Genomic DNA, 23905 nt, shown 5'->3' with positions numbered 1-23905 from the left:
ACGGTCCAGCATTAAAGACAGGTCATTATAGGGAGTATAAAGGGAAAAAGATCTCCACTTCTTTGAGAACTTACCACTTATGTGATGTTTGCTCAAACTCTGGCACTTCAGGAATGATAGTCAAACTGTTTCTGAAACCATAAGATACAGAAATGTCTAGGGCTTATTTTTTTATCTGTTGCATTAAAAAATTGATTAAATGGAATCAATTTCTTGACAGACACAATCTGCCAAAACTCACACAAAAAGCAATAGACACTCTGAATAGGCCTATATTTGTTAAATAAATTGAATCAATCACTAATAGCCTTCCAAAACAGAAAGTACCAGGCCCAGATGAGTTTGCTGATAATTCTAACAAAATGTAAGAAATAAATGATACCAATTTTCTACTACATTTTCCAGAAATTATAAGCCGAAGGAATACTCTATAAACCATTCTATCAGGCAGGCATTACCCTACTATCAAAGCTTGGCAAAGACATTACAAGAAAATAAAATGACTAGCAAATCAAATCCAAAGATATATCAAAAGAATTACATACCACAACGAAGTAGAAATTATTCCAGGTATGTAAGACTTGTTCAACGTTTGAAAATCAATTAATGTAATTCTTTACATCAAAGGGTACAGAAAAAAATGTCACATGATCCTATCAATGGATGCAGAAAAACATTTGATGAAAATGAACACCCATTCATGACAAAAACTCCCAGTAAATTAGGAGTAGAGGAGAAATTCTTCAACTTGTTAAAGGAATATCTACAAAAAACCTACAGCTAACACCATGCTTAAGAGTGAAAAACTCAAAGCTTTACCACTAAGATCAGGAATAAGGCAAACATGTGTCATCTCACCACTCCTTTTCAGCATTGTATTGGAAGTCCAGCTAATACAATAAGACAAAAAAGAAAACAAAAGGTAAATATATTATAAAGGAGGAAATTAAATTGTGTTTGTTCACAAATGACATGACTGTCTATGTAGGAAATATGAAAGAGTTGACAAAAAATCCTTTGAAACTAATAAGAGATTATAGCAAGATTGCAGAATGCAAGACTAGTGTGTAAAACCCAATCACTTTCCTATATGCCAGTAATGAACAAGCGAAATTTGAAATAAAAAACATTTACATTAGCATCCCCAAAACATGAAAACTTAAGTAGAAATCTAATGAAATATGAATATGATCTATATGAGAAAATGCACAAAACATTGATGAAAGAACCCAAAGAACTACTAAAAAAATGGAGAGATATTCCATTTATGGATCATGTATAGAAAGACTCAATAATGTCAAGATGTCAGTTCTTCCTAAGTTGATCTATAGAATCAATACATCCCAATCAAAATCCCAGCAAGTTATTTTGTGGATATCAACCAACTGATTCTAAAGTTTGTAGACAGAGGCAAAAGATCCAGGATAGCCAACACAATATTGAAAGAGAAGAACAAAGTTGGCAGATTGACATTCTCCAACTTCAAGACGTACTACAAAGCTATAGCCATTAAAACAGTGTAGTACTGATGAAAGAGCAGACCAAAAGATCAATGGAACAGAATAAAGAGCTCAGAAATAGACTGTTGTAAATATAGTCAACAGGTCTTTGACAGAGTAAAGGCAATACAATGAAGAGAATATAGCATTTTCAACAAATGGTGCTGGAACAATGGAACATTTACATGCAAATATATGATTCTAGATGCAGACCTTATAACCTTTACAAAAATTAACTCAAAAGGATCACAGAACTAAATGTACAATGAAAAACTATCAAACTTCTAGAAGATAACACACAAGAAAATCTAAACGACTTTGGGATTGGTGATGACAATTATTCTTAGAATAACACTGAAGACATAATCCATGAGAGAAAGGATTAAGAGACTGAGCTTTATTAAAATTAAGATTTTCTGCTGTGTAAAAGACATGGTCAAAAGAATAAAAAGAGGCAAACTGGAAGAAAATATTTGGAAAAGACATAACTGATAAAGAAGTGTTATCCAAAATATACAAAGAACTCTTTAAAACTCAACAATAAGAAAACAAACAACTCAATTTAAAAATAAGCTAAAGACCTTAACAGGCACCTCACTTAAGAAGATATACAGATGGCAAATAAGCATATCAAGAGATGCCTTACATTATATGTCACCAGGGAAATGCAAATAAAAACAGTAATGAGATTTTATATACCTATTAGAATAGCCATAATGCAGAACGCTAATACAAACAAATATTGCTGAGGATGTGGAACAACAGGAACTCTCATTCTTTGCTGGTAGGAATGCAAAGTGTTACAGCTGCCTTAAAAGACAGTTTGGCAGCTTCTTACAAAACTAAACATACTCTTATCATATGATGCAGTAATCACACTCCTTAGTATTTACTGAAAGAAGTTGAAAACTGATGTCCACACAAAAACTTGCACATGATATTTATGACAGCTTTATTTATAATTGCCCAAACTTAAGAGGCAAGCAAGATATCCTTCAGTAGGTGAATGGATAAACTGTGGTACATCCAGATAATGGAATATTATTCAGCACTAAAAAGGAATGACCTATCAAGCCATGAAAAGACAGGGAGGAAACTTAAATGTATATTACTAAGTGAACAAGGCCAATTTGAAAAAGGCTACATACTGTGTGATCCAACTATCTGATATTCTTGAAAGGTAATGCTTTGGAGACAATGAAAAGATAGTGGTAGTCAAGGGTTGGGGAGAGAAAGATAAATAGGCAGAACATAGAGGACTTTTAGGGCAGTAAAACAACTCTCTATGATTCTAAAAGAATGGATTTGTGTCATTAGACATTTGTCCAAACCCATAGACTGTACAACACCAAGAGTGAACTAACGTAAACTATGGATTCTGGTTGGTGATGATGTGTCAACGTAGGTTCATCAGTTATAATAAATATATTACTCTGCTTGGGAATGTTTATCTGGGAGAGGCTATGCATGTTCTAGGGCAGGGGGTATAATGGAAATCTCTATGCATTCTGCCCAATTTTGCTGAGGACATAAAGCTGCTCTAGAAAATAGTCTAATAAAAAATTCAGATGCAACTTTAGCCTCGTTATTGTATAGTTCATAATCACTTGTTTCCTAGACAAATTAACTTAAAAATGAGAGTAAAAAAACATACATGCTACTTAGTTCAAGTAGCTCTAGTAAGTAAAGTTGCACACACCAACTAACCATTTTAAATTTATTCAGAATGTTTTCTATTTCCTCATTCTAAGATTATAGATACACTACCATTAGATAGGAGCTTACTTAGTTTTTCTGGGAAATTTTTCTTAAGAGAATAAAGTCTATCCTCCATAAAACCTACAAATCATCAGAAATATTTATTTTTCTGTTAATTTTTAACAGAAGATTACAAAATTGGAGCAGTACTTTTTGCCATAGGACTATCTTTTTCCTTGATATTAAGAAAATTAAAACACAGTTTTTTCTCATTCTGCTTCAGAATGTAAATAGGAACTTAAAAAGTGAGCTATATGAATAGGTCATTTGTTCTTAACTTGGGTGGCATCATCATCATTAACATCAACCCTATTGTTCATGTACATTGAGGCTTGCACCATTTTTGTTGGATATACTTCCTCACGCCAACCAGCTCCACCATGGTTGAGGTAATATTAATTAGAAACTTGACAATGCATAGCCAGGTGTGGTGGCTCACATCTGTAATCCCAGCACTTTCAGAAGCCGAGGCGGGTGGATCACCTGAAGTCAGGAGTTCGAGACCAGCCTGGCCAACATGGTAAAACCCTGTCTCTACTAGAAATACAAAAACCAGCCAGATACAGTGGCGGATGCCTGTAGTCCCAGCTACTAGGGAGGTTGAGGTAGGCGAATCGCTTGAACCCGGGAGACAGAGGTTGCAGTGAGCCAAGATCATACCACTGCACTCCAGCCTGGGCAACAGAACGCAACTCCGTCTCAAAAAAAAAAAAAAAAGAAAGAAAGAAACCGACCATGCATAAATAAAATCGAATGATACTATGATACATGCAGCTATAAAAAGTACTTAATAACACGTTTCTGAAAAGATGAATTGTGAGGTATGCAATTCTGGTACAAGAAAGAAAACTTCCAACACTGATTTTACGTATCTTCTAATTTTGATCATCCTTTCCATTTATTTTTAAAATAAACTTTTTTGATTCTCAAAGAAATGCATGGTAATAATGGAAAAGTTGGACAACAATTAGAATAAAATAAGTATGATTCAACCACTCCTAGATTACATGTGCTAATCACCAGAGAAGCGAGAGGAAGGACTATACCTTGGGAAGAGTGAGGCAGGGAAGAGAAGGCCAGTTCAACAGTACAGAAAGGAGGTTCGGCCCAGTGCTAGAGTGCTCATGAAGCAACTAGGATTTAAATTTTTTGAGATAATTGTTTTTCAGTTAAATGTTTTGTCCGAATCTCTTATCATTCAAAAGAAGAATTAGGGATTTTTAGTTCTTTTTTAAATTGGATTATATGGTTAATCACCTCCCTCTAGTGCTGAAGGGAGATGGTTTGCATGGGATTCGAGCCAAGGAAGCTGGCAAAAAGAGAAATGCCCTGCATCCACCGAGTACTTCTTTGACAAGACTTACTCGGTTTTCTTTGTGTAGAGCATTGTGGCAGGTAAAACTTCCTTTCCCTAGGAGTTGGATTAAGGCAAATTTAGAAGTGATTCCACATTGGCAGTATACAAGAGCAAAGAGCTCTGAGTGCTTTCTCAGAAATGCAGCCTGATTCTCAACATCATTCCTGGGACTCCGCCACCATCTTTAAGAGCTGTCATTTAAAACTTATCTTCCTCTTCCTGTAAGCAGGATAAATGAAAGCTACTAATTCCAAGCACTCTCTTGAATACTTTGTCTATTGAAGCCATAGTGATGCAAATTTTTCTAGTCAATGGATTATTTTGAAATCTGTAGACATATTGTCTTAATAACACCAGGCACTGTAGGATAGAAAAAAATGATAAAGTTGAGTGATTGCATCAACAAAGCTTGCATGCCCATCATGTAATCAAATGCATCTTTTATCCTCCCTGACTAATTGGAGGCATCTTTATTCAGAGTTTTCAAAAGAAAATGCACGGTTCACAGAGCTTAGGGTTTTTTTTTGTTTTTTGTTTTTTTTCACTCTTGCTCTGAAGTAATATTCTTAAGAAGGGATGAGCTACTGTTAGGAAGTCAACAACTGATAAATGCTTGACCCATGAAGCTCCATCTTTTTCCTGACAGTCCATTAGGTGGAATCTAAGACATAGGAGCTTGAAATGTACTTATCATAGTTAAGCCACTGTCTGTAATGGTGGCCTGAAAAACTTGTAGTTTTAAGATAATGTTTTGTCATTCTCTAGAAAGAACTATAATACATTTATTGGAGCAATACACAATGGAAGCTTCAAAAGGATGTCAGACTCTCAGATCCCTGTCCTCAGAGGCAAGCTCAAATCCCCTAAGCTCTGTGATGCTGGCTCTCACCTCATGTGGAAGACTGCCGTGTGCTGGGGACCGGGCAACAATTAAATCCCAATGCTTTTAGCTGTAGTGATTCGTTCAGAAATTAAGAGTGCTTTTATGTCTATTTTGTTAAAATAAGCTTTACATATATGAATTTTAATGAGTTTCTTTAAAAATCTCAAAACACACAGACTCCATCCATTGCATTTCTAAGGCAGGCACTATGTGAGAACTGGGACATTCTATATGTTTTTCAAAAATATATTATTTTCTATCAACAATTTTCTATACCATGCTTTGGTTAGAAATGTTTATCTTACAGAATTAATGTGCCACATTGTTAAAAACAAACTTTTCAAGAAGAACAAAGCTTGTCATTATCTAAAGAGAAAATGGGGAAGCTTTATGAATACAAATTAATTTCTGGGCACAACTGCTCTCAAAATGAAATGAATTCACAAAGTATACCTTAGAATTCATCATCTGAAGGTGCCTAGGTTGGTTTACATATTAATCCACTTCCCTGCATCTCCCTTTGTGACCTAGCAGGCTTTAGTTATGCACAATGGCGTAGAGACAGGCTGCTGAAAGGTCTGTTCTTTTAAAATGTCACTCCACACTGTGCAATATGTTTTATTAAGGGTAATGGGAAACGTGCACGTCCGGTGGTGGATTTGCTTTTCTTTCTTCAGATGAAATTTGAACACAGGCATAATAGGGAAATTTGTTATTAAATTATAAAAGCAAAGTAAGCTGTAGCTAGGAGTCAGCCTCCACTCCAAACAGAGGACACCCCCCTCTCCAAATTCTCAGGGAGGTTGACCATTACACTCTAGGGTGGCCACTGTCTGTGACCAAGAATCACATGGTCAAGACTGAGCACTGCTTCAGAAAAACCTAATTAACAAGCTAGGGAGGAAAGTTTCCAGGTCACCAAAAAGGAAACTTTTTTTTAAAGCAATAAAAATGATGCATTAACACTACTCGTTTTACATGCTTTCACATAGATAATAATATGCAGGCAAAATCATTTGATTGAAAGCATAATGATTACTAAGAGTAAAACCCTGAAATAGCATAGATTGCCTAAAAGGTGGGTGCTAGACTTTCCAGCCAGCATTAGACCATATGATTCTTCTTGTCTTAGTAAAAGCCTTCTTTTCACTGAGTAGTTTTTGATACCTAATGAACATGTATGACTCCTATTTCCTCTACTAAATTACCATGACTTCTAGGATACTAGGCTTTGGCATCCTACCTAACTGTGATGGATTCCAAACTCTGTTGTTAGTACTCAAGTGCTATATACCTTCATGGTATATGGCTTTATGTAATTTCATCAACTTCAGTTTTTTAAATGAACTCCTCTGAAGGCACAGCTCAAAAGAGGATCCTGTGTTTGGGTTTTAATGTCTTACAGTTGCTGTCTTGAAATTCATCATAAACTTATCTTTGGATTTGTGACTTAAGTGAAGTCTGATAAGACAATGGCATGTGCACCAAAGACTTGGAGCCTCAGTGCAGGTGTAGTCCTACCTCCCACAATCTCCACACCTCCCTAGAACTGATTCTCAGCTGCCTGATCCCTCTTCCTCTGCTACCCACATCTCACCTAGGTTTTCCCTCCTATCCTTGCCTTGTGACCACTACTATCTTCTGCCCCTGGAGAAGCTTGGGCAGGCTAAGGCCAGGTTGGGCTTTTATGCCCAATGCAATAAGCTTCAGGGCAGGGCTCTAGGTTCTGGGCACCTGTTAGAGTATACATGTATCACTTGAGTATCCTTATGCCCAAGCTAGGACAATATTCAACAGCAAATAAAAACACTATGACAACTTGAGAGAAAGACACTGATAAAGAAAAGGAAAAGCTTTTGTTTTGATTTTTGAGCTGGGGGTCCACGGTTTTTATCTTGCATGTGGTCCCACAAATTATGTAGCCAGCCCTATTGGTATGATCTTGTACAAATTATGAAACATTTATAAGCCTCAGTTTCCTCATCTGGAAAATGGGAATTATAATGACACCTATGATATAGAATTACAATGGGAATTCAATTTTAAAAAAATGCATATAAACGGTTTAACATAGAACCTGGTACACTGTAGAGGACTGAAAACATTTATTATTCATTTCAAAAGTTATGAAATAAATAAGAACATGCTTTGATTTCACATACTTATGTAGACAACAGAGAAGAAACTTGTAATTTAGTGTATCTCAGGAAATCCAGGGTCTATATTAAGAACACTTTGGATCATAATTTCTCAAAGTTAAACATACCAAATTAAAATGCATGTTTTCAGGTAAGGCCTGGGCATGTAAAGAAAAACCAAGAGAATCTTTCATTAAAAAAAATTAATTATAAAATGTTGAAAACATCCACATGGAGAGAACTTTTGGCACAGTCTATGGATTTAGGGTATTCAACCTCAAAGGACTGTCAGTGCAGCCCTTGGTTACAATGACCACTCCATTATCTATGATTAGAAGACACCAAGGAAGGTGTTCCAGCCTGTACTGTAACTAGTCTCTAAAAGCAATTTGTACAGAGAAAATGAACAGTGGAGGAGAGGATAAAGAAAAAGAAGGCTATAGAAGATTTGGTAATTTCCATGTAGAAAAGCAAAGTGTTAACTTTAAAGTTTTGTAGGAGGCTGGGCATTATGATTCATGCAGTAATCTCAGCACTTTGGGAGGCTGCGAGAGCAAATCGCTGGAGCTCCGGAGTTCAAGACCAAGCTGGGCAACATGGCAAAACCCATCTCTACAAAAAATTAAAATTAAAATTAAAAAATTAGCCTGGCTTGGGGAGGCGGAGTTGCAGTGAGCCGAGATCGCACCACTGCACTCCAGCCTGGGTGACAGAGCAAGACTCCGTCTCAAAAAACAAACATACAAACAAACAAACAAATTAGCTGGGCTTCATGGCGCATGCCTGTAGTCCCAGCTACTCAGGAGGCTGAGGTGACAGAATCACCTGAGCCCAGGAAGTCGAAACTGCAGTGAGCTGTGATTGTGCCGCTGCACTCCAGCCTGGGCCACAAGGCAAAACCCTGTCAGAAAGGAAAGAAAGAGAGAAAGAAAGAAAGAAAGAAGGAAAGAAGGAAGGAAGGAAGGAAGGAAGGAAGGAAGGAAGGAAGGAAGGAAGGAAGGAAGGAAGGAGAGAGAGAGAAAGAAAGAAAGAAAGAGAAAGAAAGAAAAGAAAGAAAGAAAAGAAAAGAAAAGAAATGGGAGGGCATGTGGGGGTTGGGGGCAGGGTGTGGAATTAATCTGGTAAGTCTAAGTATGCCCCCTACTGAATCTCAGAAGTCATTTCATACTCTATCTCATCCTGAGTATTTCCTTATTTAAAACAAAATTCTCCTTTGCCCCTCAAGAGAACACATTATACTCTTCAGAGGCATTCAGAATAAACCAGACCCTCAGGCAAGACATTCTCCTGCAGCAAAATCAGTGCAACGAACTGGTTCCTGGAGTTCTAGGTTCTCCCTGCTTCTTGGCCAGCTGCCCCTTAAGGATACTCTACAGGCAAACTAAACATGCAACTAAAGTTGACTCCTTTTTCATTCTCATTCCCACTGTTGCTAGACTACAATAGTCAGAAGACGGAATCAACTATTTCATAATCTCAATTTATACATGAAGCTCATAAAAAAATACCTACTGTGAAAAAAGCAAGAAAAACAGAATGAAAGGACTTTGCCCTAGAACACATTTGAGATAAAGAAGAATAAACATAATATTCAGAAATTAGTTTCCCTGAAGTCAAATTAATGTCTTATTGAAATTCGTATCTCCTAGTTTGATGCTTTCAGATGTATTGATTTTACTTTTGTTATATTTCTGTGTTCTGCCTACTAATTGTAAACACATATCTCTCTTTTAGATTTTTAAGGTCTTGAAATACAAGTATCATTTTTCTTCTCCAGCTTTATTGAGATATGCTTGAGAAATTCAAATTGTATACATTTAATGTGTATAACTTGATGCTTTGATACATGCATACATAGTGAAATGACTATCACAATTGAGCTAATTAATATATCCATCACCTCATACTGTTACCATGTTTTGTATATGGTAAGAACACTTAAGATATATTCTTTTAGCAAATTTCAAGTATATAATACACTATTATTATCTATAGTCACATGCTGTACATTTGATCTTCATAGCTTATCCATCCTGTATAATTATAACTTTTCTACTGTACTGTGTTCTTTGCAGTAACACATTGCTTTCTATAATCACAAAAAAAGCTGGGGAATGCTTATATAATCACGCCACTGCACACCAGCAGGACAGAATGAGGCTCCATCTCAAAAAAACAACAGCAACAACAACAACCCCAGCATCACTTCTGTGATATTCCTGCCAGAAATACATAACCTGAATCTATTTGTGAGGAAACATTAGACAAACATAAACTGAAGAACATTCTCCAAAATTACTGGTCTGTATTCTTCAAAACTTTCAAGATCATGAATGTTATGGGAAGACTGAAGACTAAGGGGGAATGACAAGTGAATTCAGTGTGTGCTTCTGACTGACATCCTTTCGCTTTTACAAAGGACATTATTGAGACAAATGGTGGAACTTGTCTAATCTACAATATATATCTATACTCTAATGAGGGTAGTAATGTATCTATAAATTTTTTATTATGATTCTGTTGGAAAATATCCTTTTGAGAGAAATAAATACTAAAATATTTGGGAGTGATGGGCATCATGTTGGCAAATTACTCTCAAATGTTTCAGGGAAAAAAAAAAGAAATTATAGTATAGACATATGATGGAATACTGTGCCTAAGGAAAAGCAGGGGGAGTTCTGAGGAAATATAATGACATAAGATGATACTTTTATATATGTTAAGTGAAAAAGGTTGGATAGAGAATTATATTTGAACTAACTTACACATTGTTCTTTTAACAATCCTAGGTTTAATTTTGTAGATGCAGGGTGTTTAGTGTTAGGGATACAAAGAGGAATGAGACATGATTTCTTAGATTTCACTTAGTAATCTTATTGGGAGGGGTGGACAAACCTTTAAATAGATTTTATAATAAGATGAGTTAAGTAAGTGGGGAAAATATGGATATCATGGGAGAGGAAGCTGGCCTAGTCAGGATAAGCAGGATAGGAAGGCTCCCCAGAGGAAATGTGATGTCCATTATTTTAAAAATATGGAAATGTTATGCAAGAATGAGCTAAATATCCAATCTGTTAGAGGCTATTTTTAGGTGTGGAATTCTAAGTATTTTTTACTTTTTATTTTATCTATTTTCTAAGTTTTTAACAATAAACATATTTTTTATAAGCAGAAAAATAACTTCTTGAATATTTATAACAAATTATTATTTAGGATTTATCTAATGTGCATGGTAAGTTGGTTAGTACGCATTAGTATGCAGAACACTGAGATAAAACTCTTCTTGATTTTAAAAAACATAGTAATTTTTAAATAACATAATAGCTATTAATTTTTATCACCTTCTTCCATTGTTCAATAATATTTTAGTTAAGAATGTTTTATAAACCTCACCTCTCTGATTGTATGTCCATTTTAACTCATCTTGGTAGATAGATGGTAATACAGAAAAGCACTAGCTCACAACATAATGGGTCTTATTTGGATGCCTTATAATCACGCATGGCCATTTTTCCTGTAATCATAGTTATGGTGCACCAGCAGGCAACTAAGTAGTCTAACAAGACCTAAAGTCATTCAGTCATTCATCACTTATATTCAACAAATATTGTAATGACAAATGTTACACATTTTGGAAGGAAACTTTTCATGGAGTTATGTGATCATAGACTACATAGCATGTAGATTTTACTTGCCTTTCTTATTGGTTCTTTTTATATTTAGTCTTTCCCTCTTTTGCCTTTTCCTTGACACATGTGTAAGGCTAATTTTCATAGTTATTAAACCACAAATTACCAAGAAATCATGTTTAAAATATTTACAGTCTTCTATGTGTAATGGTGATGTGCAAGTTCAAGGTAATGGAGTGACCTGCGTTATTTGTGAAATCAAAAATGACAGAGGCACACTAAGACCTCAAGCAAAAACCAGGGTGAGCATGAAGATGAGACATCTATAATGCTGTCAGTTTAAAAGCAACTAAATCAGAAGATGGAGGGAAGAGGAGCAGGAAGAGGAGGGAGAAAATTGGAAACTTTAATTTCATCTCCAGTCATTTCTTTACCACCTGTAATGAGTCTGACTCCTCCTCCATATCTTTGTAATGTGTTTGATAAAGTCAAATTGTAATGTGTTTGATAAAGTCAAATAGCTCCTTTAAAGAAAATATAATTCCATTTAATTAAGAAGACCTATTTTAATAGCTAGCACTTTGATTCATGTGGTGCTCACAGCTCCCAACATATTGAACACCACTGCTCATTAGGAAACTCTTTAAAAAGTCATTTAGTGCAGACAGTGTCTTCTGCTTAGCAAATGCAAACCTATAATTCAGGCTCAACATAATTATAATATTATTCACAAACTCAAAAAAAAATTGTAAACATCCAAAAAAGTTAAGCTTATATGTGTAAGATCACTGGACACATAGACCAGAAGAGATATTTTAAATAGACAACAGTCGCCATTTTCATGTGCCTTGCTTTTATTAGGAATATATGCACTGGCAAGAACCTAGCATTATCTAGAGGCAATAAGTCAAAGCTTCATTGTGTCTGCTCCTGCAAATGGCTTTAGGTTTAAACATTTATTTTATTGATAAAAACAAAAGTCTAAACTCCAGAAGTCTAAATTAAATTTAATGACGTATCCTCTTTGCTGAGCCTTTGTCTTACCCAGACAGGTTAAAGTTTAAGGGGAATGATTTGATCTCATTACCTGGCTGCCGCTGGCTGCTGGTGGTTATCACAGATGGTGAGGGTGTTTTTATCACAGAGCCCTGCAACCTGAGACCCTGAACAAAGTGCTCCCCACCACCCTGCCCAGTCTCCAGGTGGTCATTTTGGGTAATTAATACCGTGGGGAAAGTTCAGCTCCTAAAAAATATAATAGCCTGGTAAGCCTGCCAAGGAAGTGGCCCTTTCCGTAACAACTATATTTTTTACCTTTTTCCTGTCAGTATTATAGCACAGTAGGCAAGAGATTTGTTTTCCAACAGAGGGGCCAATTAGAAGGTGAGTATTCTGTGCAGTTTTTCCTACTGGTCATGCTGACAAAACCCAGGTATTCTTTATTGAGAGCGTTCAATTTTGTTTATCACTTACCACTTTGTGGATTTCCCTGAGAACGGCTTATGCACTTTAAGTGCCTAATTTGCACCATACACAAAAGCTAGCAAGGCTAATCATTGATATGCTGTAAGAAGAAGAATTTGCTTAGTACTTAACAAACAGACTGTAATAGATTCTCTAGTTGCAAAGAGCTAATTGTATCAGGGACACCATTTCCAAATTAGAAAGCCATTATTTTTGAATCCCAATTTGGCATAATATATTAGCCACTGAAGTGTCTTATAAGATGTGAGTAAGGCATATTAGGCGTTTGTGAAGGGCTGTTAGCTAGACCTTTCAGAATGAACCATCCTATGGCAATAACTCCCATTTATTAAGCACTCACTACTCCTAGCAAATATTATATAATCTTTATAGAAAACCCATGCAATACTTATTATTATCCTTAACTTTGTAAAGAAAGAAATGGAAGATTAAATAATTTGCACAAATTTACAAAGCTGGGTGTGGAATATGATTAAACTCAGGTAATTTCAATAAAATTTTTCTTCCTTTACTAAACTGGTGGTTCTTAAATTTTAGCATGCATGACAGTCACATAGAGGGCTTATTAAGACACAGATTTCTGAATCAGACCTCAGAGCTTATGATTCAGTAGGTCTGGGCTAGAACCCAAGAATTTGCATTTCTAACTAGTCATACCTGGATGATGCTGATGTTGCTGATTGGGAACCAGACTTTGAGATCCAGTGTTCTCTACCATGCTGCCTCTCCTAAAAAGTACATTGAATTCAGGGAAATTGGCTAATAGATGTCAAAGTTTCAAATGCATTACATTTTAATAAAGATTCAGTTATAATAAATAGTACTTAGTAATTTAAAGTGTAGCTGCTTTATTATTAAATCACAAAGACAGACAATAAGAGAAAAAAGGAAGAAAGGATCTGTAAGAGTCAGAAAACAATGAACAAAATGGCAATAGTAAGTCCTTACCCCTCAATAGTTACTTTAAATATAAATGAATAAACTTCTCCAATTAAAAGACATAAAGTAGAATTAAGTGAAAAAGAGAATAGAAAAATAATATTAAAAATAATATTAAAAAGTCAATAAAACCAGAGTTGTTTTTCTGAAAATATAAACAAAATTAACCCAGAAAAAAAGAAGAGAAAATGCAAGTAAATAAAATCATAAACAAATAGGAGACATTACAACTGATGCCATACAAATACAAAGGATCAAAAAGACTACTATGAACATTTATACTCCAGCAAAGTGAATAACCTAGAAAAACATGGTTAAATTCCTAGAACATACAACCTACAGAGACTGAATAATGAAGAAACAGAAAATTTCAACAGACTTATTACCGGTAATGAGATTGAATCAATAATAAAAAAATCCCAAGAAAGAAAAGGACCATATGGCATTTTCTTTCTTATAGACCAAAGCCACAGGACCATATGGCTTCACTGGCGAATTCTATCAAATATTTAAAGAAAAATAAATGCTAATCCTTCTCAAACTCTTCCAAAACATTAAAGAGAAGGAAATACTTCCAAAACTCATTTTTAAAGTATTACCCTGATACTAAAGCCAGATAAGAACACAGTAAGAAAGGAAATTACTGACCAATATCCCTGATGAATATAGACACAAAAATCCTCAAAAAAATACTAGCAAACTAAATTCAATAGCACATTAAAAGGATTATACACTATGATCAAGTAGAACTTATCTCTGAGATGGAAGAATTATTCAAATATGCAAATCAATAAAAATGATACACCACATTAACAGGGTGAAGAATAAAAATCCTATGATCATCTCAACAGATGCAGAAAAAGCATTTGAAAAAATTTAACATCTTTCTGTGATAAAAACTCTCAACAAACTAGATCTCAATGTTCATATTCAATGGTAAAATCTGAAAACTTTTCCTCTAAGTTCAGGGACAAAACTAGTATGCCAACTCTCACCACTTTTTTTTTTTTTTCTGAGATGGAGTCTTGCTCTGTCACCCAGGCTGGAGTGCGTTGGTGCAATCTCGGCTCACTGCAATCTCTGCCTCCTGGGTTCAAGCAATTCTCCTGCCTCGGCCTCCTGAGTAGCTGGGATTACAGGCACACACCAATGCACTCAGCTAATTTTTGCACTTTTGGTAAAGAAGGGGTTTCATCATGTTGGCCAGGCTGGCCTCGAACTCCTGACCTTGTGATCCACCTACCTCAGCCTCCCAAAGTGCTGGGATTACAGGCGTGAGTCACCTTGCCCGGCCAACTCTCACCACTTCTATTTAATATAGTACTAGAAGTCCTATCCAGAGAAATTAGGCTAAATAAATAAATAAATAAATAAAGATACAAAAGGCTTGTAAATCAGAAAAGAAGAAAATGAAGAAGATACAAATAAATAGAAAGATACCCTGTGTTCATGGATTAGAAGAATTAATATTGTAAAAATGTTTATACTACCCAAAGTAATTTCTACCAAAAGCAATCCCTACCAAATCGCAATGACCTTTTTCACAGATACAGAAAAAAATCCTAAAATTTGTATAAAACTACAAAGGACCCAAAATAGCTAAAGCAATCTTAAGCAAGAAGAACAAAGCTGCAGACACCATACATCCTCTTTCAAATTATATTATAAAGCTACAATAATAAAGACAGTGTGTTACAGGCATAAAAACAGGCATATAGAACAATGAAACAGAACAAAGACCCCAGAAATAAATATACACATTTATGGTTAACAGATCTTTCACAAGGATACAAGAACATAAAATGGGGAAAGAATAGTCTCTTCAATAACTGGTACTGGAAAAGCTGGATATTTACATGCAAAAAATAAAATTAGACCCTTATTTTACAATGTATTAAAAAATAACTAAAAATGGATTAAAGACTTAACCATAAGACCTGAAACTATAAAACCACACAGGCAAAAAGCTTCTTGACATTGAGTTAGGCAATGAATTTTTTGGATATTACCTCAAAAGCATAGGCAACTAACACAAAAATAAACAAATGGATTGCATCAAACTAAAACACCTCTATACAGCAATGAAAACAATCAATGGAGTAAAAAGACAACTTACAGAATAGGAGAATATATTTGTAAACCACACATCTGACACACAGTTAATATCCAAAATATTTAAGGAACTCAAGCAATTCAATAGTAAGAAAACAAATAACTCAATTTAAAAATTAGCAAAGACATGAATAGATATTTCTCCAAAGAAGACACACAAATGGCCAACAATTATAAGAAAAAATGCCAGCATCAGTAATCATTAGGTAAATTCAGATTAAAACCACAATGAGATATCATCTCATTTTGTTAGAACGGCTATTATCAAAAAGGCAAATAAGTGTTGGCAAGAATGTGAAGAAAAGGGAACCCTTGTACACTGCTGATGGGAATGTAAATTAGCACAGCCATTGTGGAAAACAGGTTGGAAGTTCTTCAAAACATTAAAACTAGAACTACAAAACCCACCAATTCCATTACTGGATATATATCCAAAGGATCTGAAATCAGTATGTCAAAGACATATCTGCATTCTCATGCTTATTACAGCATTATTCAACACAGCCAAGATACGGAATCAACCTAAGTGTCCATCAACAGATGAATAAAGAAAATGTGGTATATATACAGAGTGGAATAGTATCCAGCCTTAAAAAATGAAATTCTGTCATTTGGAGTTCACGTCGATGAACTTGGAGGACATTATGTTAAGCGAAATAAGCCAGGCACAGAAAGACAGATATCGCATCATTTTACTTATTTGTGGAATCTAGGAAAGTCAACTTATAGAAACAGAGAGTAAAATAAAATGATAATTACCAGAGTCCAAGGGCGAGGGGCAGGATTAAGGAGATGTTGGTCAAAGGACAAAACATTTCAATTACACAAGAGGAATAAGTTCAAGAGCTCTATTGAGCTCATTATTGTGGTGACTGTAGTTAATAACAATATATCATAAACTTGAAAATTGCTAAGAGAGTAGATTTCAAGTGTTCTTCCAACCACAAAAAAATTATAAATATGTGAGGTAATGCATATGTTAAGTAGCCTGATTTAGCTATTCCACAGTGTCCGTTTATATCAAAACATCATATTGTACACCATAAGTATATATCATTTCTAATTGTCAATTAAAATTAAAATAATTGCAGACTTTTAAAAAAAATTTCAAAATGTGAAAAGTGTATGAATTCTGAATTTCCACCTACTAAGTTTTAATCCCAGTTTTATGACTTATTAGTTGTATAATCATCAATTAATTAATTTTACTGTTTTATTTTTGTTTTATCTTTTAATTTATATTTTTATATTTTTGTTTTTTAATATATGTTTAGAAACAGGGTCTTGCTCTGTCACCCAGGCTGGAGTGCAGTAACAGGATCATAGCTCACTGCAGCCTCAATCTTCTGGGCTCAGTTGATCCTCCCTCCTCATCCTCCAGTGTAGCCAGGACTACCAGTGTTTGCCACCATGACTGGCTAATTTTTTTTTATTGTTTGTAGAGATGGGGCCTCAATAAATTGCCCAGGGTGGTCTTGAACTCCTGACCTGAAGTGATCCTCCCAAAGTACTGAGATCATAGGTAGTAAAAGTAAATATGTCAGAATAGTTTTGATAATGATTATATGGTATGATCCACTTGAAATATCACAGTTGCTGTTCTATAATAAGTACTTTATAATGGTCAGCCATTATTAATACTATGCATGAAGTTTATCTGTATTTTGTGTTGTTTAGACTACTTTAATTATTTTATTAGATTAGAATCCCAAAGAACATCCATATTTGAGGTCTCTATTATTAATAAATTGCTTTCCAACTAGGTTAGATCAACTTACATTGCAGCAGCTCTTTCTGCTCAGTCCTAAGGAGGTGTGGGTCACAATGGACAGGGCTGGACCAGGTCTCCCATCGCTGTGAATTTTTATTTTGTAAAATTAAGAATAGGGAATTACAGACTGCATCAATTGATTATCTCACTATGCCTTAATTATAATTAGTGTCAAATAAATACTTTTATAGTTTACTGTCATACCAAAGTCTGAGAAACAATGCCAACATTCATTGCACTTGCTGAGAAATAAAGAACAGTAGGATGAGGATTATTGTCAATTCTTAAATATCCTGTATTTAACAGATTCTGAGTGTTATCGATTTTACATAATTTTTTCCTTGCATTTTCTGTCTTACTGATTTTTCTGCTTTACACCAAATATTATTTATTATGATCATTAGTGAAAGGAAAGGAAATTTACTTTTCCCAAAGCAATTTTAAAAAATGTTTAATACAGGAGTAGGCAGCTAGAAAAGAATGAGCAATAGTAGATTTGCTAGTTCTTAAGATTCCCACTGATTCTAAGTAAACTATAAATTTCAAGAAATTCTGTTTCTTAGGCTATTTGTAAATTATGATATCTCAAATAAGCCTACCTTGTCTTAATCACAAATTCTTATTCCTATCCACATATTTCAAATACTTGCTGTATTAGTCCATTTTTCACGCTGCTGATAAAGACATACCCAAGACTGGAAAGAAAAAGAGGTTTAATTGCACTTACACTTCCACATGGCTGGGGAGGCCTCAGAATCATGGTAGGAGGCAAAAGGCACTTCTTACATGGTGGCAAGAAAAAAATGAGAAAGAAACAAAAGTGGAAACCCCTGATAAACCCATCAGATCTCATGAGACTTAATCGCTATCACAAGAATAGCACGGGAAAGTCTGGCCTCCATGATTCAATTGCCTCCCCCTGGGTCCCTCCCACAATACATGGGAATTCTGGGAGACACAATTCAAGTTGAGATTTGGATGGGGACACAGCCAAACCATTTCATTCTACCCCTAGCCCCTCCAAATCTCATGTTCTCGCATTTTTAAAACCAATCATGCCTTCCCAATGGTCCCCCAAAGTCTTAACTCATTTCAGCATTAACTCAAAAGTCCACAGTCCAAAGTCTCATTTGAGACAAGGCAAGTCTTTTCTGTCTAGGAGCCTGTAAAATCAAAACCAAGCTAGTTACTTCCTAGATACAATAAGAGTACAGATATTGGGTAAATACAGAAGTTCCAAATGGGAGAAATTGTCCAAAACAAAGGGGTTACAGGGCCCATGCAAGTCCAAAATCCAAGGGGGCAGTCAAATTTTAAAGCTCCAAAATGATCTCATTCAACTCCAGGTCTCACATCCAAGTCATGCTGATGCAAGAGGTGGGTTTCCATGGTCTAGGGAATCTACACCCCTGTGGCTTTGCAGGGCACAGCCTCCCTCCTGGCTGCTTTCATGGGCTAACATTGAGCATATGCAGCTTTTCCAGGTGCAAAGTGCAAGCTGTCGGTAGATCTACCATTTTGGGGTCTGGAGGACGATGGCCCTCTTCTCACAGTTCCACTAGGCAGTGCCCCAATAGGGACTCTGTGTGGAGGATCCCACCCCACATTTCCCTTCTGCACTGTCCTAGCAGAGGTTCCCCAGGAGGACTCCGCCCCTGCAGCAAGGTTTTGCCTGGGCATCCAGGCATTATCATACATCTTCTGAAATCTAGGTGGACGTTCCCAAACCTCAATTCTTGATGTCTGTCCATCTGCAGGCTCAAGACCATATGGAAGATGCCAAGGCTTGGGGCTTCCACTCTCTGAAGCCATAGCCCAAGGTCTACATTGGCCCCTTTCAGCCACAGCTGGCACAGCTGGGACACACAGCACCTAGTCCCTAGGCTGCATACAGCACAGGGACCCTGGGCCCAGCCCACAAAACCACTTTTTTCTCCTGGGCCTCCAGGTCTGTGATGGGAGGGGCTGCTGTGAAGTTCTCTGATATGCCCTGAGACATTTTCCCCATGGTCTTGGAGGTTAACATTAGGCTCCTTGCTACTTATGCAAATCTCTGCAGCCGGCTTGAATTTCTCCCCAGAAAATGGGATTTTCTTTTCTATTGCATAGTCAGACTGCAATTTTTCCAAACTTTTATGCTTTGCTTCCTTTATAAAACTGAATGCCTTTAACAGCATACAAGTCACCTCTTGAATGCTTTGCTGCTTAGAAATTTCTTCCACCAGATATCCTAAATCATCTCTCTCAAGATCAAATCTCTAGGGCAGGGGCAAAATGCCACCAGTCTCTTTGCTAAAACATAACAAGAGTCACCTTTGCTCCAGTTCCCAACAAGTTCCTCATCTCCATCTGAGACCACCTCAGCCTGGATTTTATTGTCCATATCACCACAGAATTTTGGGCAAAGCCATTCAACAAGTCTCTAGAAAGTTTCAAACTTTCCCATGTTTTCCTGTCTTTTTTGAGCTCTTCAAACTGTTCCAATCTCTGCCTGTTATCCAGTTCCTAAGCTGCTTCTACATTTTCAGGTATCTATTCAACAATGCCCCACTCTACTGATACCACCTTACTGTATTAGTCCATTTTCATGCTGCTGATAAAGACAACTGGAGACTGGGAAGAAAAGGAGGTTTAATTGGATGTACAGTTCCATGTGGCTGGGGAAGCCTCAGAATCATGGTGGGAGGCAAAAGACACTTCTTACATAGCAGCAGCAAGGAAAAATGAGGAAGAAGCAAAAGCGGAAACCCCTGATAAACCCATCAGATCTCATGAGACTTATTCACTATCACTAGAATAGCATGGGAAAGACTGGCCCCCATGATTCAATTATCTCTCCCTGGGTCCCTCCCAAAACACATCAGAATTCTGGAAGATACAGTTTAAGTTGAGATTTGGGTGGGGACACAGCCAAACCATATCACTTGTCATGCTCAGAGCAAGCTTAATTATTCAGAGGATAGTCCTCAAGCATGGGAGACTATGAGAAATGAACACTGTATTTTAAGAAAAAAGAAGAAAAAGACTTCAGAAAAATATGTAATCAAAATATTTCAGACAGACTATCACGTTTTTATAACATGTCAAGTTACTTCATCCATAATTCACAGTGGTAGAACATAAAGAAATAATTCATATCTTAAAGGCAACTAAATTCTGAAAAAAACACCTAAAATTTTGGTTTGGTTCTAAGATTTCCATTTCAGTTCAGACATGAGTGGTTTGCCAAAATTAAAAAAAAAAATCTTTATCATTTTGTTTATACAGGGGGAATGCTGCAGTAGAAGCAATCAATAAGTAAAAGCCCTTAACTTTAGTTAGCTTTCTTTTATCAATTTCAGAGATAACTAAAGAAAGCTTCTGCTGACCTAACTTTACTGGTTCAAGTGGAATGAGTCCGTTGTACTATATATAAACCTTCATTGGGAGCACAGCCTCTATTCCTAGACTGATAAATTCTCATTAAATGAGTATTTTTCTTGCCTTTGACACAATGATCTATACCAACAAATATCAGAGCTTCTCTAAATTGAGACTGCAGACATCTCAATATTGCCCATTGTATTTTTCCATTCAATCCAATGAAAATTATTATCCCTATAAGTCACATAGGTTTACTTGAGGTCATCAAGGCCTACTTTTCTCATTTCTTTTTTTGTTAATGTCTTCAGTATATCAGATCTTTCAAGTTTCTGCCACTTTTCCTGAAACACTGTGTTATAACTATTTAATGTATGTATATGTGTGTACATGCATATTAGCTATGTTTTTTCTTCTAACCAATAGCTGTCTTTTAAGATTATATCTGAGTCCTTTAAAATGACTGTTTCCAAAGAAAAGACTCAAGGAAAAGCTGTGTTCATCCTAGGGTTCAGGAAATGGCAATAAAAATACAAGGCTATTTGAGGATTCTCAATTAAACTCAGTAGTTTAACACAATTATTTTGGAGATGCCTCACATAGTAGAATAAATGCGTTAAAAAGCATCTACATACAATAATAAATATAATTTTTGCTGTACAAATATTTGAAGACTTTTCATATTTTTGCTTTTGAAATTATTTGGCTATGAGTAACTTTCTTAAGCTTGGTTATAATGTTTCTGGCAACCAATATGGATAGTAGGAAATTTTTGTGATGTGGAAAATATCTCATCTTCTAAGAGTTATGTAACGGCACAGATCATGAGTTTAAAATTTGATAAGGCAGTTTTTTTTCAAGATGGTATATTAGAGGCTATTAGCCTGCCTCAACCACTTGGAAATAGCAAGATAGTGCATAAAGACCAACTCTGTGAACTTTAAATCAAGAAGGAAAATGGAAATTTCCTTCACAGAATTGTGAAGGACACCATTGATCCAAAAAATGAGAATGCCCGCAAACAGCCCTTGTGATGGCATCTGGCTAAGAAAATGAGTAAAGTCCTAGTACATGAGAGAGGAAGAGCACCTCCCTCCGTGACTCACCTTTCCACTTGGGATCCAAGGGCCCAGGCCAAGGGAGAGCACTTTATTTTCCCCAAATCCTGGAGCTGTCTTGGGAAGAGGCTTGAACATTCTGTGAGGGAAAAACACTCACAGATATTTTTCCCAATCCAGGACTGAGAGAAGAAAATTATTTTTATGGTAGGTGCATACAGTCAGCCATTCTGTGGCAATCTGCCAGCATGGCCATGCAGGCATTTTAATCTCTGGACAGGGACTGGAGCACCGGCTCTGGAGCAGGGTAGGGACCTCCATAGCCCTAACTGTGGAAAGCGTCTTAGCACCAGAGGCAGGAATTGTGCTCTTCCCTATTACAAGCCTGGGGTGGGAGGAGAACTGCTATAGCTGCAGTGTCTCCTAGGCAATGAGACAACTAGAGCCAATTTAGTGACCTGGAACCAGTCTGCATGTGCCATTGACGGGTGTCTCAGCCTGTTCCCCTGTGATCATGGTACATTGGGGCTGTCTTTGCTTCACCCTAAAGCAGATCTCCAGACATTCCGAGCACCCATGCATTGGGTTCAGCAGCCTGAGGTGCCCCACTCTTACTGGATATAGATCGCTGTGCAACAAAGCCCTCTCCACTCCATGCCCAGGCAGATTTCTAAATCTCAGAGCACCAGCTCACCCGGATCAGCAGCCTGAGCCACCACATCTTACCTTCCAACAGAAGTGCATAGGGATATAGAGGCAAAGCCTTGCTCAGCATTCCCAATTGTTGCACACCCTAAGGGGGAAAGGGAAAGAAAAGAAAAAAAAAAAAACAATACTCTCAGGCCACAGTGGGATGAAAATAGAAATCAATATCAAGAATAACCCCATAAACAAGCAATTACATAGAAATTAAACAACTTGTTCCTGAATGACTTTTGAGGAAAAAAATTAGCTAGAAATCAAAAAATTCTTTGAAATAAGTGAAAACAATTATACAGCATATCACAATATCTGGGATACAGAAAAATCAGTGCTGAGAGGAAAGTTTATAATGCTAAAGGTCTACCTCGAAAAGTTAGATCTTATTTTAGCCATCTAACATCACATCTAGAGGACCTAGAAAAACAAGAACAAGCTAACCCCAAAGCTAGCAGAAGAAAAGAAATAACTAAAATCAGAGCAGAAATGAATGAAATTGAAACCCAAAGTTTCAAACAAAGAATCAACGCAACAAAAAATTAAAGGACAAACAAGATCAATAGATCTCTAACAAGATTAACAAGAAAAAAACAGACAGAAAATCCAAACAAACACAAGCAGTAATGGCACAAGTGACATTACAACCAAACCCACAGAAACACAGAAATACGAAACCTTCTCAGAGACTATTATGAGCACTTCTATGCACACAAACTATAAAAATTTAGAGTAAATAGATAAATTCCTGGAAACACACAATTTCCCAAGATTGAAACAGGAAGAAACTGACATACAAAACAGGTCAATATTGAGTCCTGAAATTGAATCAGTAATAAAAAACCTACTGTGATGTTTAATACTGAGTGTCAATTTGATTAGATTGAAGCATACAAAGTATTGATCTTCAGTATGTCTGTGAGGGTGTTGCCAAAAGAGATTAACATTTGAGACAATGGGCTGGGGAAGGCAGATCCACCCTTAATCTGGTGAGCACAATCTAATCAGCTGCCAGCAAATATAAAGCAGGCAAAAAAAACGTGAAAAGGAAAGACTGGCCTAGCATCCCGGACTACATCTTTCTCCTGTGCTGGATGCTTCCTGCCCTCGAACATTGGACCCCAAGTTCTTCAGTTTTGGGGCTCGGACTGGTTCTCCTTGCTCCTCAGTCTGCAGACCGTCTATTGTGGAACCTTGTGATCATGTAAGTTAATACTTTA

At 36.3% G+C, this 23905-nt stretch overlaps 1 protein-coding gene across 1 annotated transcript in view; it reads right to left on the bottom strand.

Annotated features, from left to right (window-relative positions):
• GALNT13 (polypeptide N-acetylgalactosaminyltransferase 13) overlaps positions 1–23139 on the bottom strand; it is a 1108472-nt gene extending 1085333 nt beyond the window's left edge. The window contains exon 1 of the mRNA XM_063595199.1: positions 22716–23139. The gene's annotated coding sequence lies outside the window, so the exon portion shown is untranslated. The remainder of the gene's footprint in view (positions 1–22715) is intronic.
• Positions 23140–23905: the final 766 nt, after the last annotated feature.

Source organism: Pan paniscus, chromosome 13 (genome assembly GCF_029289425.2).
Source record: "Pan paniscus chromosome 13, NHGRI_mPanPan1-v2.0_pri, whole genome shotgun sequence".
In the NCBI taxonomy this organism is placed as follows: Eukaryota; Metazoa; Chordata; class Mammalia; order Primates; family Hominidae; genus Pan; species Pan paniscus.
The sequence above is the reverse complement of the archived record's forward strand: the minus strand, read 5'-3'. Positions and strand labels throughout refer to the sequence as shown.